The sequence below is a fragment of the Anastrepha obliqua genome, chromosome 1 (assembly GCF_027943255.1).
Source record: "Anastrepha obliqua isolate idAnaObli1 chromosome 1, idAnaObli1_1.0, whole genome shotgun sequence".
Lineage (NCBI taxonomy): Eukaryota > Metazoa > Arthropoda > Insecta > Diptera > Tephritidae > Anastrepha > Anastrepha obliqua.
The window spans coordinates 9,119,626-9,131,548 of record NC_072892.1 but is presented as its reverse complement, the minus strand read 5'-3'; the positions used below and the strand labels follow the sequence as shown (position 1 = coordinate 9,131,548).

The 11,923-nt window shown below is 37.4% G+C and overlaps 1 long non-coding RNA gene across 1 annotated transcript; it reads left to right on the top strand.

The window, feature by feature from the left end:
• The first annotated feature begins 2,520 nt into the window (after positions 1-2,520).
• Positions 2,521-10,437, top strand: LOC129244632 (uncharacterized). Its single transcript, XR_008582377.1, has 2 exons — positions 2,521-2,897; positions 10,158-10,437. It is a non-coding gene; the product is annotated as an uncharacterized LOC129244632 (long non-coding RNA).
• Positions 10,438-11,923: the final 1,486 nt, after the last annotated feature.

The following is an 11,923-nucleotide window of genomic DNA, read 5'->3' as shown; positions in this document are numbered from 1 at the left end:
AACTATGTAATATTACAGACATTTAGATATATATATAAGGTATTTATTATAAAAATGGGTGGGTTTCCAGAGTATTTTTAGAAACATATAGACCATATCAGGGTGCATTTATTGAAGGAGGTGGCTCTAGACCAACAAGAATTTTTTGTACGTTTGATTGTCGCGGCAAGGTATTGGCGAAGTAGAAAACAAAAAAATAATTCGTATTGTTTTATTCTGGGCTGACAGCTACATGAACACAGGGGGGGGGGGGAAAACAAATCAGGTGGTTTACCAACACTACCTTTAATAGATTCGCCTTGGACCAAAGCAGCGATATGATACTTCTTCGTACTATTTTAAATCCGGGGAAAAGTTAACTTTCCTGTGAAATACTTCTAATAGAATACATAAAATGTATTATTCATTTGCATTTATGTATGCACACTTGTGCTTACATAATTAAGTCACTTTACTTTTTACAAAATTCGTAATATTGTTCATGCAATTTATTTATAAAAATATAGTTCATTGTAGTACAAAGTACTCATAAATCAAAGATGTAAACTGCATGAAAAAAAAAAAAACCATTCAGTTTTACTAATATAATAAAATGCAAGTTTTAAGTCGCTCAAAAATCATTTTTGACAATTTTTTTACACACTATGTTGAGAATTTTCTTCCAAATGAAGCACCTACCGGAGGGAATCTCAAACTGTATGTCGGTGATACGAATAAACAAATTACTTAAGGGGTTAGGAGTAGTCAGAATTTTCAAAAAAATTTTGTTTGTTTTTATATTTTCTTAAAGTATAATATCTTAGAAATATTTGGTGAAGATGCTTTGTCGGCTGAAGGACTTTTATATAGCCCAGAAATAGATGACACAGTGTAAGTAATTAAATAATTCGTATAACTCTACGTAAATCGATAGCAAAACTTTAAATGCGCTTTTCTCAAAACTATTTTTTCTCAACTGGTGATCTCTGTAACCTAAAACCCGTTTGGTAAATTTCAATAAAATTTATACTGCTTTTGAAAAACATAAAAAACTCGTAGCTGATCGAAGGATTTTTTTTTTCAAAAATTACGATTTTTTTAAACAAATAATTGTCGGTTTTTTTCTCGAATATCTGAAAAATGTTTGCTGAGGTTGATCACGCACAAGATTTTCTATTAATAAAACTAATTTCTCTTGTCCGATTGATTTTATAGGGTTTTCCAATAACAGGTGTTATTTAGATTAGATTAGAGATGATTAACGGTTTTTTATGGCCGGAAATGGATGGTATTGATCTGGACAACGTTTATTTTCAACAAGACGGCGTTACGGGCCACATAAGCAACGAAACCGTTGTTCTTTTACGGGAAAAGTTTCCGGGTCGTGCTATCTCTAGAAGACGTGATCACAATTGGCTACGGAGATCTTGCGATTTAGCACCTTGTTACTTTATTCTTTAGGGCCACGTGAAAGAGAAGGTCTAGCCAACAGCCCAGGGTCGATTCAAGACCTCAAAGATGGAATTCATGAGGCTATCGAGGACATAGGGCAGCCGCTTTGCAATTCGTTTATGGAAAATTTCATTAAAAGGATATTGTCCTGTACGCGTGGCCGTGGTGGCCCTTTAAATGAATCTCCAATTTCATATTTCGTTTATGCGAGTTTTTTGCAGTTGCAATTTCTCGCAGCCTTTCATTATTGCCGGAGTGGGCTTTGCTAAAATATCTTCGATGAGGGAATTTACTCATGGCAAATCCTCCTTCTTATCTGTGATTTCCATCCAGATATTGGAAATCGGAGAGTGCAGTTGATAGCAGAAATATTCGGCCAGGCTCCCTAAACCGCAATAATTTAACCATCTGAACAAAAATAATAATAGGAATCGCTAAATAAGTATTGCAAACATTTTTTTTTATTCTAAAACGCATCTTTTTTAGGGAATTTTTAAAATGATTTATTGCATGCTTTGCGTTTTATTTGTTTGGAATGTGAAGTTATTGCATTAACGATAACATTCAGTGTTTTAAAAGAATAAGGATTTGCTTAAAATGTTTCATTTCAAAATTTTATTTAAAACTTTATTTTAAATTTAAAATTTTCTTGAAATATTATACTTTAAAATTTTTTAATTTAATTTATTTAATATAATAATATATTTATAATTTATTTTATTTCGCCAAATAAGTAACTAAATGCTTAAAAACAATTATGTTTGTGTATGTATGTATTCGGAGCGCACTGCAGTGCAAAATTCTATTCTGATTTCAGTTTCGTAATTTCATCTTTATTTATTTATTTATATGTAAGCGCTATAATAACAAATAATCTTAATTTCTTATTTGATTTCACTTGATGCAAAATTTTCCTACCCAACTAGCATAGCACAAAATTGCTGTGCATGTGGCAACGCTGCATGGCATTAATTCACCAACACTGTTGGTGAGTTTATACTCGCTGGTCGGTGCGAAAGAGGAAAAAGAATAGCAACAATTTTGACGTTTATTTCAGCGAAGGCTGTTCGCATTTGACAGTTGCTGGAAATATGGCGTGGAATAAACAACAATTAATTTTCATAGCGCATAATTTACGCGATGTGTGAAATTTTAGTGAATTATGTTTTAAATGATTAAAAACAGCTTCGAGCTGAATTATAACGTAGTGTGAAAATAAAGAAAATGCAATCACTAGTGCGAAAATACATACATACATAAATGTAATGAATGCAAATTGTGCTAAGCAAAGCGTAAACTGCAGGCAATAAAGTGAATGTTTACAAAATTTCTGATAAAGTGGAAGTCGCGAAATAGCTGATAAAAAGTACAAAGTGTATTTTGCAACAACGAGCAATGTAAATAAAACAGAAAGCATAAGCGCCTACATTGACAGCTGCTGCGGCGTTAATTTGTTTAAAGATTAGGTAAATACTGCAGAAAATCGCTAAACAAATACAAAGTAAAAATAAATTATGCTCGCAGTCTTGTGAGGCAAAGTACTTCTGTCAGGCTGCGAGCAGCTGACGGCTGCTTCGTGCTAAAGTTTCAGCACAAGAAGCACGGACAAAGAAATAGAAATAATGTTGAATGCCAAAAATACGTAAAATATGAAAATTCGTAGGTTGACAGCCGGGAAGCTGTAACATTTGGAGGCGATGCTGAATTTTCCTCTTCCAGCGCGAGGTGTTAACATGTGTGGGTAGAACGTTTTTTGTGTGTTTTACATTGTTGCAATTTCCGTCTGCCCCATTCTACTATATCCTTCTCAATGTCTGCACATTGAACTTCAAATAATACGCGTTGGAGAATATTTTAGCTATTAGTTGGACACGATTTTAAGTGCTATGTAGACGCCACTACTTCTCTGCTGATAGTTATAAATCTGTGAAAAGTAACGATTTCATCTTTTTAATGTCTTGTAAAAGAGTGGCAATCATTTCCACTCTGGCAGAGTAAATCTGAGCGCAAATTACAAATTAAAAGCTAAAAGTAGACTAAAGTACCTGGCGTTGGCTGGACTGCGTGACAATCCGCCCGGTGTCCAATTGGATTCTATAGAATATATTGCCTACTAGCGGATGTAATGACGGCGCTGGGTTGACTATTTCGCTGGAACAGTTTGGTATGAGCGCTAGCCGGCGTGGAAATATTCACATCGCCATCAGCTCGGCTTAAAAACAACAACGCTGGTGAACAAATGCTGCAATAACTGCTAATTTAAAAATGCTCTTTTGCAGTCGTTAAAACCCTCTTAATTTTTTCATGATTTTGTTCTCACTGCAGTTCAGTGTTTGGTAGTTGTAGTATTTCGATGTTTCCATTTTATTTCGGCAGAGCAAGAACTGCATTTAGGTAAATATTTATTACTCGTATATTCTCAAAGCGTTTAATGAAAATTAGTGTAGTACCAGTTATGATTATAATCAAATATACGTTTAACTTCGGAAAAAGGTAGTAAGAAGTTGGTTGGATTATTGCGGAATTGCATACCTTTGAGAAAAGTTTGTTGTGTCAAACCGCTGTTTCTGTTGCGGCCCGCTTTTCTTCCAATATCTCGTCTTCTAATATCGCCTAAGAACGAGCTGAGAATTACTCACAGGTATTCGTAAAAGTCGCTGCTTGTTGCGAAGTAATCTGCCCCGGCTTGGGATATGGTCTAATGACTCCTATCGATTTGTTTTGAGTAATCGTAAAGTGGAGTTGTGTAAGTTAACTGACATCGTAAAGATATCAAAATAACGTGTAGGCTTTATATTGCTTGAGCATTTGACAATGAGAAAGCTTTGCTCAAAGTGGGTGCCGCATCTGCTCACTTTCAGGACAACGTACAAAGTCAATCCAAACAATGACAAAACTACATGAATTGGGTTTCGAATTGCCCCCACATCCACCGTTTTCGCCAATTTTGGCTCCCAGCGACTACTGGCTGTTCGCAGACCTAAAAAAAAATGCATGCGGGTAAGAAATTTTCGCTGAAACTGAGGCTTATTTTGAGGCAAAAGATAAATCGTTTCAAAAAAATTATACAGGGTGGCTGATGAATTTTGCTACATTAAGAAACTCAAATAACTTTTTTTTTAGTGTGTGGAATTCATTTTTTTTTTTTTCAAGTTGAAGGTCATTAAATTTTATTAAATGTAGTTTAACTAGTTTTAAAAATAATTGAATTTAAATGCCCCCCATGCTCGTTGACACAAGTGCGGCATCTTAGTAAAAAGTTGTTCATTGCTGCTTTGAGAGTTGCGACAGGAATAGCCGCAATTGTTGCCCGAATGGATTGTTTTAGTTCATCCAAATTTGTTGGCTTTGTTTTATAAACTTCTTGTTTACATAAACCCCACAAGAAAAAGTCAGGTGCAGTAAGGTCAAGCGACCTGGGGGGCCAACGAAATTCGGAGTTTCTTGAAATCAGTTTATTGGGAAATTTTCGTCGCAACTCTGTCATAACAGTCTGGGCTATGTGAGACGTTGCCCCATCTTGTTGAAACCACACAGAGTTGAAAGGAATTCTCTTTCGGCGTAGTTCTAGATAGAAAAATTCTTTCAGCATTTCCAATTAACGGTCTCCAGTAACCGTAACGCTGTGACCATTTTCTTCAAAAAAATAAGGCCCGACAATACAGCGTGAAGAAACCGCACACCACACTGCCACGCGAAGAGGATGCAATTCCGTCTCGTGGAGTATCTGTGGGTTAGAAGTACTCCATATTCGACAATTTTGTTTGTTCACATTGCCGTTTAAATCGAAATGGGCCTCATCAGACATGAAAAGGCAGTTTAACATGTTTTGGATTTCTTCCACCATTTGCAGGATCTTCTGGCAAAATTCCAAGCGAATCGGCAAGTCTGCTGCATTCAGTTTGTTAACCATTTGAATTTTGTAGGGAAATAAGTCTAAATCTTTGTGCATTATTGTTTGCAAAGACTGTCGGCTGACACCAAGTTGAGCAAATAAGCTTCTTGTTGAAACCCTTGGATTGCTTTGTATAGCTGCAGCTACAGCAGCGATCGTTTCCTCCGTCCGAACTGGTGGGTTTCGATGATAAGGCCTTCTTGCGACTGTTCCTTGCTCAGCAAAATTATTCACCAGTCTCATTATGGTCCATCTGCTCGGGGGATCGCCGCCAAACATCCGCCTGTACTCTCTCTGTACCAAAACTACGGACTCCAGTGCGTGATAGCGGCGGACTATCCAAATTCTTGTTTGCGTGTCCCAGTTATCCATTTTAATAAATTTTAAAGATCAATCTGCAAATTAAAACAAAAATGGAACAGATAACTTAAAAAGAAAAAAAGTTATTCAATTTTTTTTTGGTAGCGGCTTTCATCACCACCCTGTATTTACATGTTAGAGCGGCGCTGGAATTATTGCGATATTCTTGATGGAAATTACTTTGATAAACAAGGCCATGTGCTTTACGGCATGAAGAAGTAATTCCTGCATACTTCCATATGTACATGCCCTAACCACTATTAATTCGAACACCTACGATTACGATCTTTTTGTTTGATTACTTTTTTGTTGACGGTGCTAGGATGTTTTCTTCCATATAAAAATATTGGACCAAGCATTTTGTGTGGAAGAAAATGTCCTATATGAGAAGAAATCGTAGGTTAGGGCAAATACATAGGTGCGCAACTAAGTTCTCGCTGTTTTTTTATGAAAATACAACAATACAAATAATGGTTACAAGTGAATCATTGAAAGTATTGCCCATCGCTGGATACTACTTTTTCCCATCTTTCTGGCAGATCCCGTATACCGTCGCGGTAAAACTGTTCATCTTTTGAGGCTATTCACAGATCAAGCCATTGTTTGATGTCTTCATATGAATGGAACTGCTGGTCAGCTGGACCATGTGCCATCGATCGGAACAGGTGATAATCGGACAGCGGAATATCTGGAGAATATGGCGGGTGGGCTAGGATTTTCAATTTCAGTGTTTCCAGGTAGGTTTTCACGGGTTTGGCAACGTGAGACCGAGCGCTGTCATGCTGTAGAATCACTTTTTCATGCCTCTCCGCGTGCTCGGATCAATCGCATCAATTGAAGTCGATACCGATCCCCAGTGATGGTTTTGCTTGGTTTTAACAGTTCATAATAAATAACACCAACTTGGTTCCCCAAATACATAACATAACCTTCGCAGCGTGAATATTCGGCCGAGGCGACGACGTAGACGCATGACCGGGTAGTCCCCATGACTTTTATTTCTTTGAATTGCTGTAATGAATTCATTTTTCATCACCCTTCGATGAAGAACTTCCTTCCTTTTTTGCCGCTGGATCAGTTGTTCACAGGCGAAAAAACGACGTTCAACATCCCTTGGAAGGAACCCACGTCCTCTGTTTCTGAATCATTCCCAAAGCATGCAATCGCTTCGAAATAGATTGGCGGGTAATTCCTAATACTGAAGTAAGCTCTTCTTGCGTTTGACACGGATCCTCATTGAGCAATGCCTCCAATTCAGCGTCTTCGAAGGTTTTTGGCCTTCCTTCACGCGAACGGCCGTCAACATTAAAATCACCGTCTTTGAAGCGACGGAACCAATCTCGGCACGTCGTTACACTTTAGCAGCATCCGCCGTTTTTTTCGAATGAAAGAGGAAAATCAACACTTCCCGTAAATGACGATAATTTAGCACAAAGTCAAACATTTTCATAAAACCAAAGAATATGATACCAAAACAAAATCATTAATGGGTCGAAGCAGTTTGTTTACCATATGTCTAAGCTTGGTTTATGACGTTTAGGTTATGTTAGAATGGACTAGCATACACTGCTGGCGGCATCTATTGACAAACAGCGGGAACTTAGTTGCGCACCATATAAAGAATTTTTTTGTTTGCTTTATGACGTCAAATAATAATTTTAAATGCTGGCTGACAGATGTGGATTGGCTTGGTGAAATTTTTGATGACATTTAGGGACTTTATCTCTTTATCTTTGAGGCAATTCCATAGAAAATACTTCAAAGGCTTTGAATGGCATGCTGCATCTTGGAGTCAAATAAATTTTGTCGAAGCCAAATAAAGCTAATTTCCAAACTATTATACATTTTTTTTATGTTCGATATTGCAATGCGGTAAGCGCATTTACCGCTAATATTTAAAAAAAATACGCAATCACACTGTGACAGTTATCACAATGGATGACAGCTCGAACTTGAAACGCCCTGTAATATGCTTACTGTATACTCGTATTTCATTCTTAAAAGGCTTTTCATCGACCGGAGCGCCATTGCAGCGAATAAAAACAATACTAATCAAAATACATAAATGCTATTTTTAAATTACCTTATTATAGGAGCTTCCTACGGATGCTTTTGGCTACAGCATAGAAATTAGTTAAAGCCTTATTTGTATACACTTTTGGTTCAGCCTGGTTTGTTGAACAACCCATAGACTCACGACAATCCAATAGCTTCTTATAGTTCATAAAATCATTGGATGTAGATGAAGTATTGCCAAGAGAAGCGGATACAATGGATATGCAGTTAGAAGTGCATACCTCAGTTTGTGTCTACCTTATCTTATCTGTAGTTTATAAATTTGATACAATAAGAGCCGAGCTGAAACAGTGTGTAGATAAAGCATTCAATACGAGGATCGCCAGCAAGAGCCGATATCATCTGCTGCTAATTGCTTTAATTGTGCAGTATAATCGTTAATAATTATATTAGCGTAAATAAATGAATAAAAAAGTTTTTTGTTGTTATAATTAATAATTAGATATAACTCTTGATCTTTCCGGCAACGTAAGAGGGATTGCTGTTAGACCCTTCGTATGAGGTTATCAAGGAAAGATGATAGATACCAATTTTGCTCGTTTGGTTTTTTGACGGGAACTTTGGATTCTACGTCATTCGTTTTATGTTTCACAAAATTTAGCTTTAGCTTAGTGAGACATAAAACGAATGTCGTCGGCATATCTGTCAAATTCGCTCAGAGCCGAATAGCGGTCTGCTAAGTAGTATACCTCTAAAAATCTTTTCACCATGTGGGGTTGTACCATGGTGAAAATATTTAATGGTGGGGCCGATACCAGACCGTTATTCGTCACACACCTAATTTGAAGAATCGGCGGTTGGGCTGACGTAGCAGGAGCTACGAAACGGTTTATTTACGAAAAAACTAAGAATTTGTAAGTGAATACGAAAAGAATTAACACAATGTGACTTCGTTGCCGTCTGAGCTACTACTGATTGGACGAATGTGAGAATATAAAAAAGTATCTAAAAGTAAGTCACCATTTCCTCTGCGTAGAACATGCCCCCATTTTCACTTTCGGATATCTAAAAGTATTGGCTTAGGCTGGGTTCTGGCCCATAAGTCAGGATTCGAAATAATATTTGGCTAGAATATTTTGAGAATTTTGCGATGGCATCTGTTTACAAAAACTTGTAATCAGCTTGTGTCAGCTGACATCATCATAACCCTAAAGTAAAGTCTATTTTACGTTGGAGTAAAAATTTGCAGTTTTGCGCGCCGTGAAATGTGTGACGCGTTCCAAATTGCTTGCGGCGAGCCAAATATCAGCACATGCTTGATATATTTAGTCCATATTTCTCATTAATGTTCAACGTTATCGCTCGAGAGGGCTTCAAAGGATCACACCTACTTTTCTGAACGATGGCTTTGTCCTGGATATTTTTGACTGTACCTACTAATAAATTTGATGACTTTGTATACCATTTTACGTGAACAACTTGTTATTTCTGAAGTTTTTGTCTGATTTGTACCTTTTTCATAAAGGCCCCAAATAATGTTCTTCGTTTAAGTGAGCAGTTAGGTTCTTTTCCCTATTCGTGTCCAACGATGATTTTTGCAATTATAACAATCTAATGATGGAAATGAAACTGCACTATTTCGTTGTCCAACGCAATAATATGCATTTCGAATAAAACAAGTGATTCACAGTCAAGAGTGATAGACTACATGGTTACGCCTTCCGAATTCGCTGTGACGTCAGGCGCCGAGAATATAGAATCAAAATAATGGGAAATTATATGTTTCTGGCGAGGAGGAATTGGTGAAAGCAATGGAAACAACCAAACTCAAGAAATTATACGCACACACACGCATTTTCTTGCCATGCCACCTTACGCTTAAAAACGCAAAGAAACTGCATTTGGAGACCTTATACTAATTTGTGCTTTCACAATTTAACACACGGCACTTCGTTTTCATTAGTTTGTTTAGTTTAAATCTCACTAAATCTTAAGCCATTCACTGAATTTTTACAAGCATGTAATTTCTCCCCCTTTTGCTTGTTTTGTATTGGAAAGAAAACTGACGTCAGACGTGCCAAATCGCGAAAAATAAAGTAACTGTTTTGGGAAGGTGCCACCTATGGTACTCATGGCATGCAAAATATGCACGAATATCAGTTAATCTTCTAAGAAATAACAATTCGTATAGAGGACACTCTAAGTGCGCTATTTCTTTGTCCATAGCTGTTTGCTCCAGTGTCGGTGTGATTATTGCTCCACATCACGAATTTTTCCCGTAATTCGTTATTAAGCGATATAGTTACGCTGGCGATTTATTCTAATTATTCAATTTTCAGATTTTATACCATCAGCCATCCTTTATATCCCCGCTAAAAATGTAAATTGTTTTATGAAATCTACTATTCAGATGATTTCAGTCATTAATTTGTGTATTTTTGTTTTGCTTTTGCAGGCATTGTCGTTTTCTCATAGGATTTTATTATCAGCCGTGATTAAATGGGTTTTCTCAAACGCAAAATTCGTGTTATGGCGCATTGTTGAGGTGAACCGAGAAATTGCCGCAAATAGTTAAAAACCAGCCCGCGAATGGCGAATAGACGACTAGGTGCAACACGTACGATGGCGCAAATTAGCATCGCCTGAATTGTGCCGAACGGATGGCTGAAAATACCAAAACATCAATAAAGACGCACCCAACCTCAAACATAGCCATTCACGAAATTTCGCACACCTACTCAAACATCGACGTCGACGTAGACGCAGGCAACCAAAGCGATTGTTGTGAGTGCGCGAATGTTTATCATGCCGTGCATTTTACATTCAGAACTTAACATCGCCATCAATGCTGCCAACATCGATTACTGTGACGGCCACCTCGTCAGCGGCAGTGCGGCTGGAATAAGCTTAAATCGCATTTGAAAGAGTGGAATTTTCGCAATACAAGTGGCGACGTGACGGCGTGAACGCTTCGTTAGCATCGTATTTCGGAAAGCGTGCTGAGGACTTAATCCGTTTACTCATCCAACAAACCGACCTTACCTCCTTCCTTATTGTTCTCATCCGTTCAACCAAACAAACATTCAAACCAAAAAACCCGCCCACCCTTATTGCCGCTGCAAGCACAATTCAGTTTTCCATTATACCCATTTAACCTCTTTTATTTGAATTTACTGTTCCATTCGTCTCAACTTAAGCGCCGCTATTCGCATTTGCAGTTTTTCTTAAGGGGATTTGTTCAAATAGCTAGCTATAGCGTTCGTTTTAAATCAGTCAGCCACTAGAACGTTACAAGCGCATTGTTCAGACTAAAGTGCTCAGAGAAAGACTGGAAACGGAATAACCGAGAGCTTACTACTAGATAGGTGCTGGTTGGTTGTTGTTGGAGGTGCAGATAGCAGCTGGCAGGCAGCATTCTGTGTTGAAGCAATAAAAATCGTCGAGATATTCGTGTTGCCTATGTCGGAATATGCCAGTGGATATGCAAAAGAACGTCTCCGTACAAGTTGATAGTGATTTTGCTTTACTTCTGCCTAGCGGTGTTTACGAGATTAAGAAAATGGAACCACGCTCCAAAATACGAACAATTATTTTATTTTGCCTATTTTTGGCAATTGCTGGTATTATTGGATTCGGTTACTTCTGCCAAGATCAGGTAAGCAATAATTACAACAATAATAAATAAGTACGTATATATATATGTGTGTGTGTGAAGGTGCTCACGCGACGGGAGTGAGTTCAAATGCAAAATACAAAATACAAAATTTTATGTAGGGATGCTTCATTAAGGGCGTTCGATCATTGAACGTAAATATAGTAAAGAAGAAACCGAAAAAACCATTTAAGAGATTTTGTTGTCAAAATTTTTTATTTTTCACATGCATTTGAGGACATTTTGGAAGAATACTTTTCAGCGATAGCCATTGACGGTCTACTACAACAACACTAGAAACAAGCGTAGCTCTGCTCATTTTCGAAGAAATAACACTTTGATCAAAAAGTTCTAGGCACAACCGCCAGGTGACGCTCTAAGTCAACTAATTTGAGTTTTTTTTTGGTAGGCTGTCATATCTGTGATTAACATTTCTACCAAAATTGCATCGCCATTGAACACCCATGTCTGACCAGACTGACTTTTCCGACGTTGGACGCGAATTTAACATATTTCTATTATAGCGACTTGAGCTTCCAGGTAGCTTCCTTAAATTTGATTTTCTATCG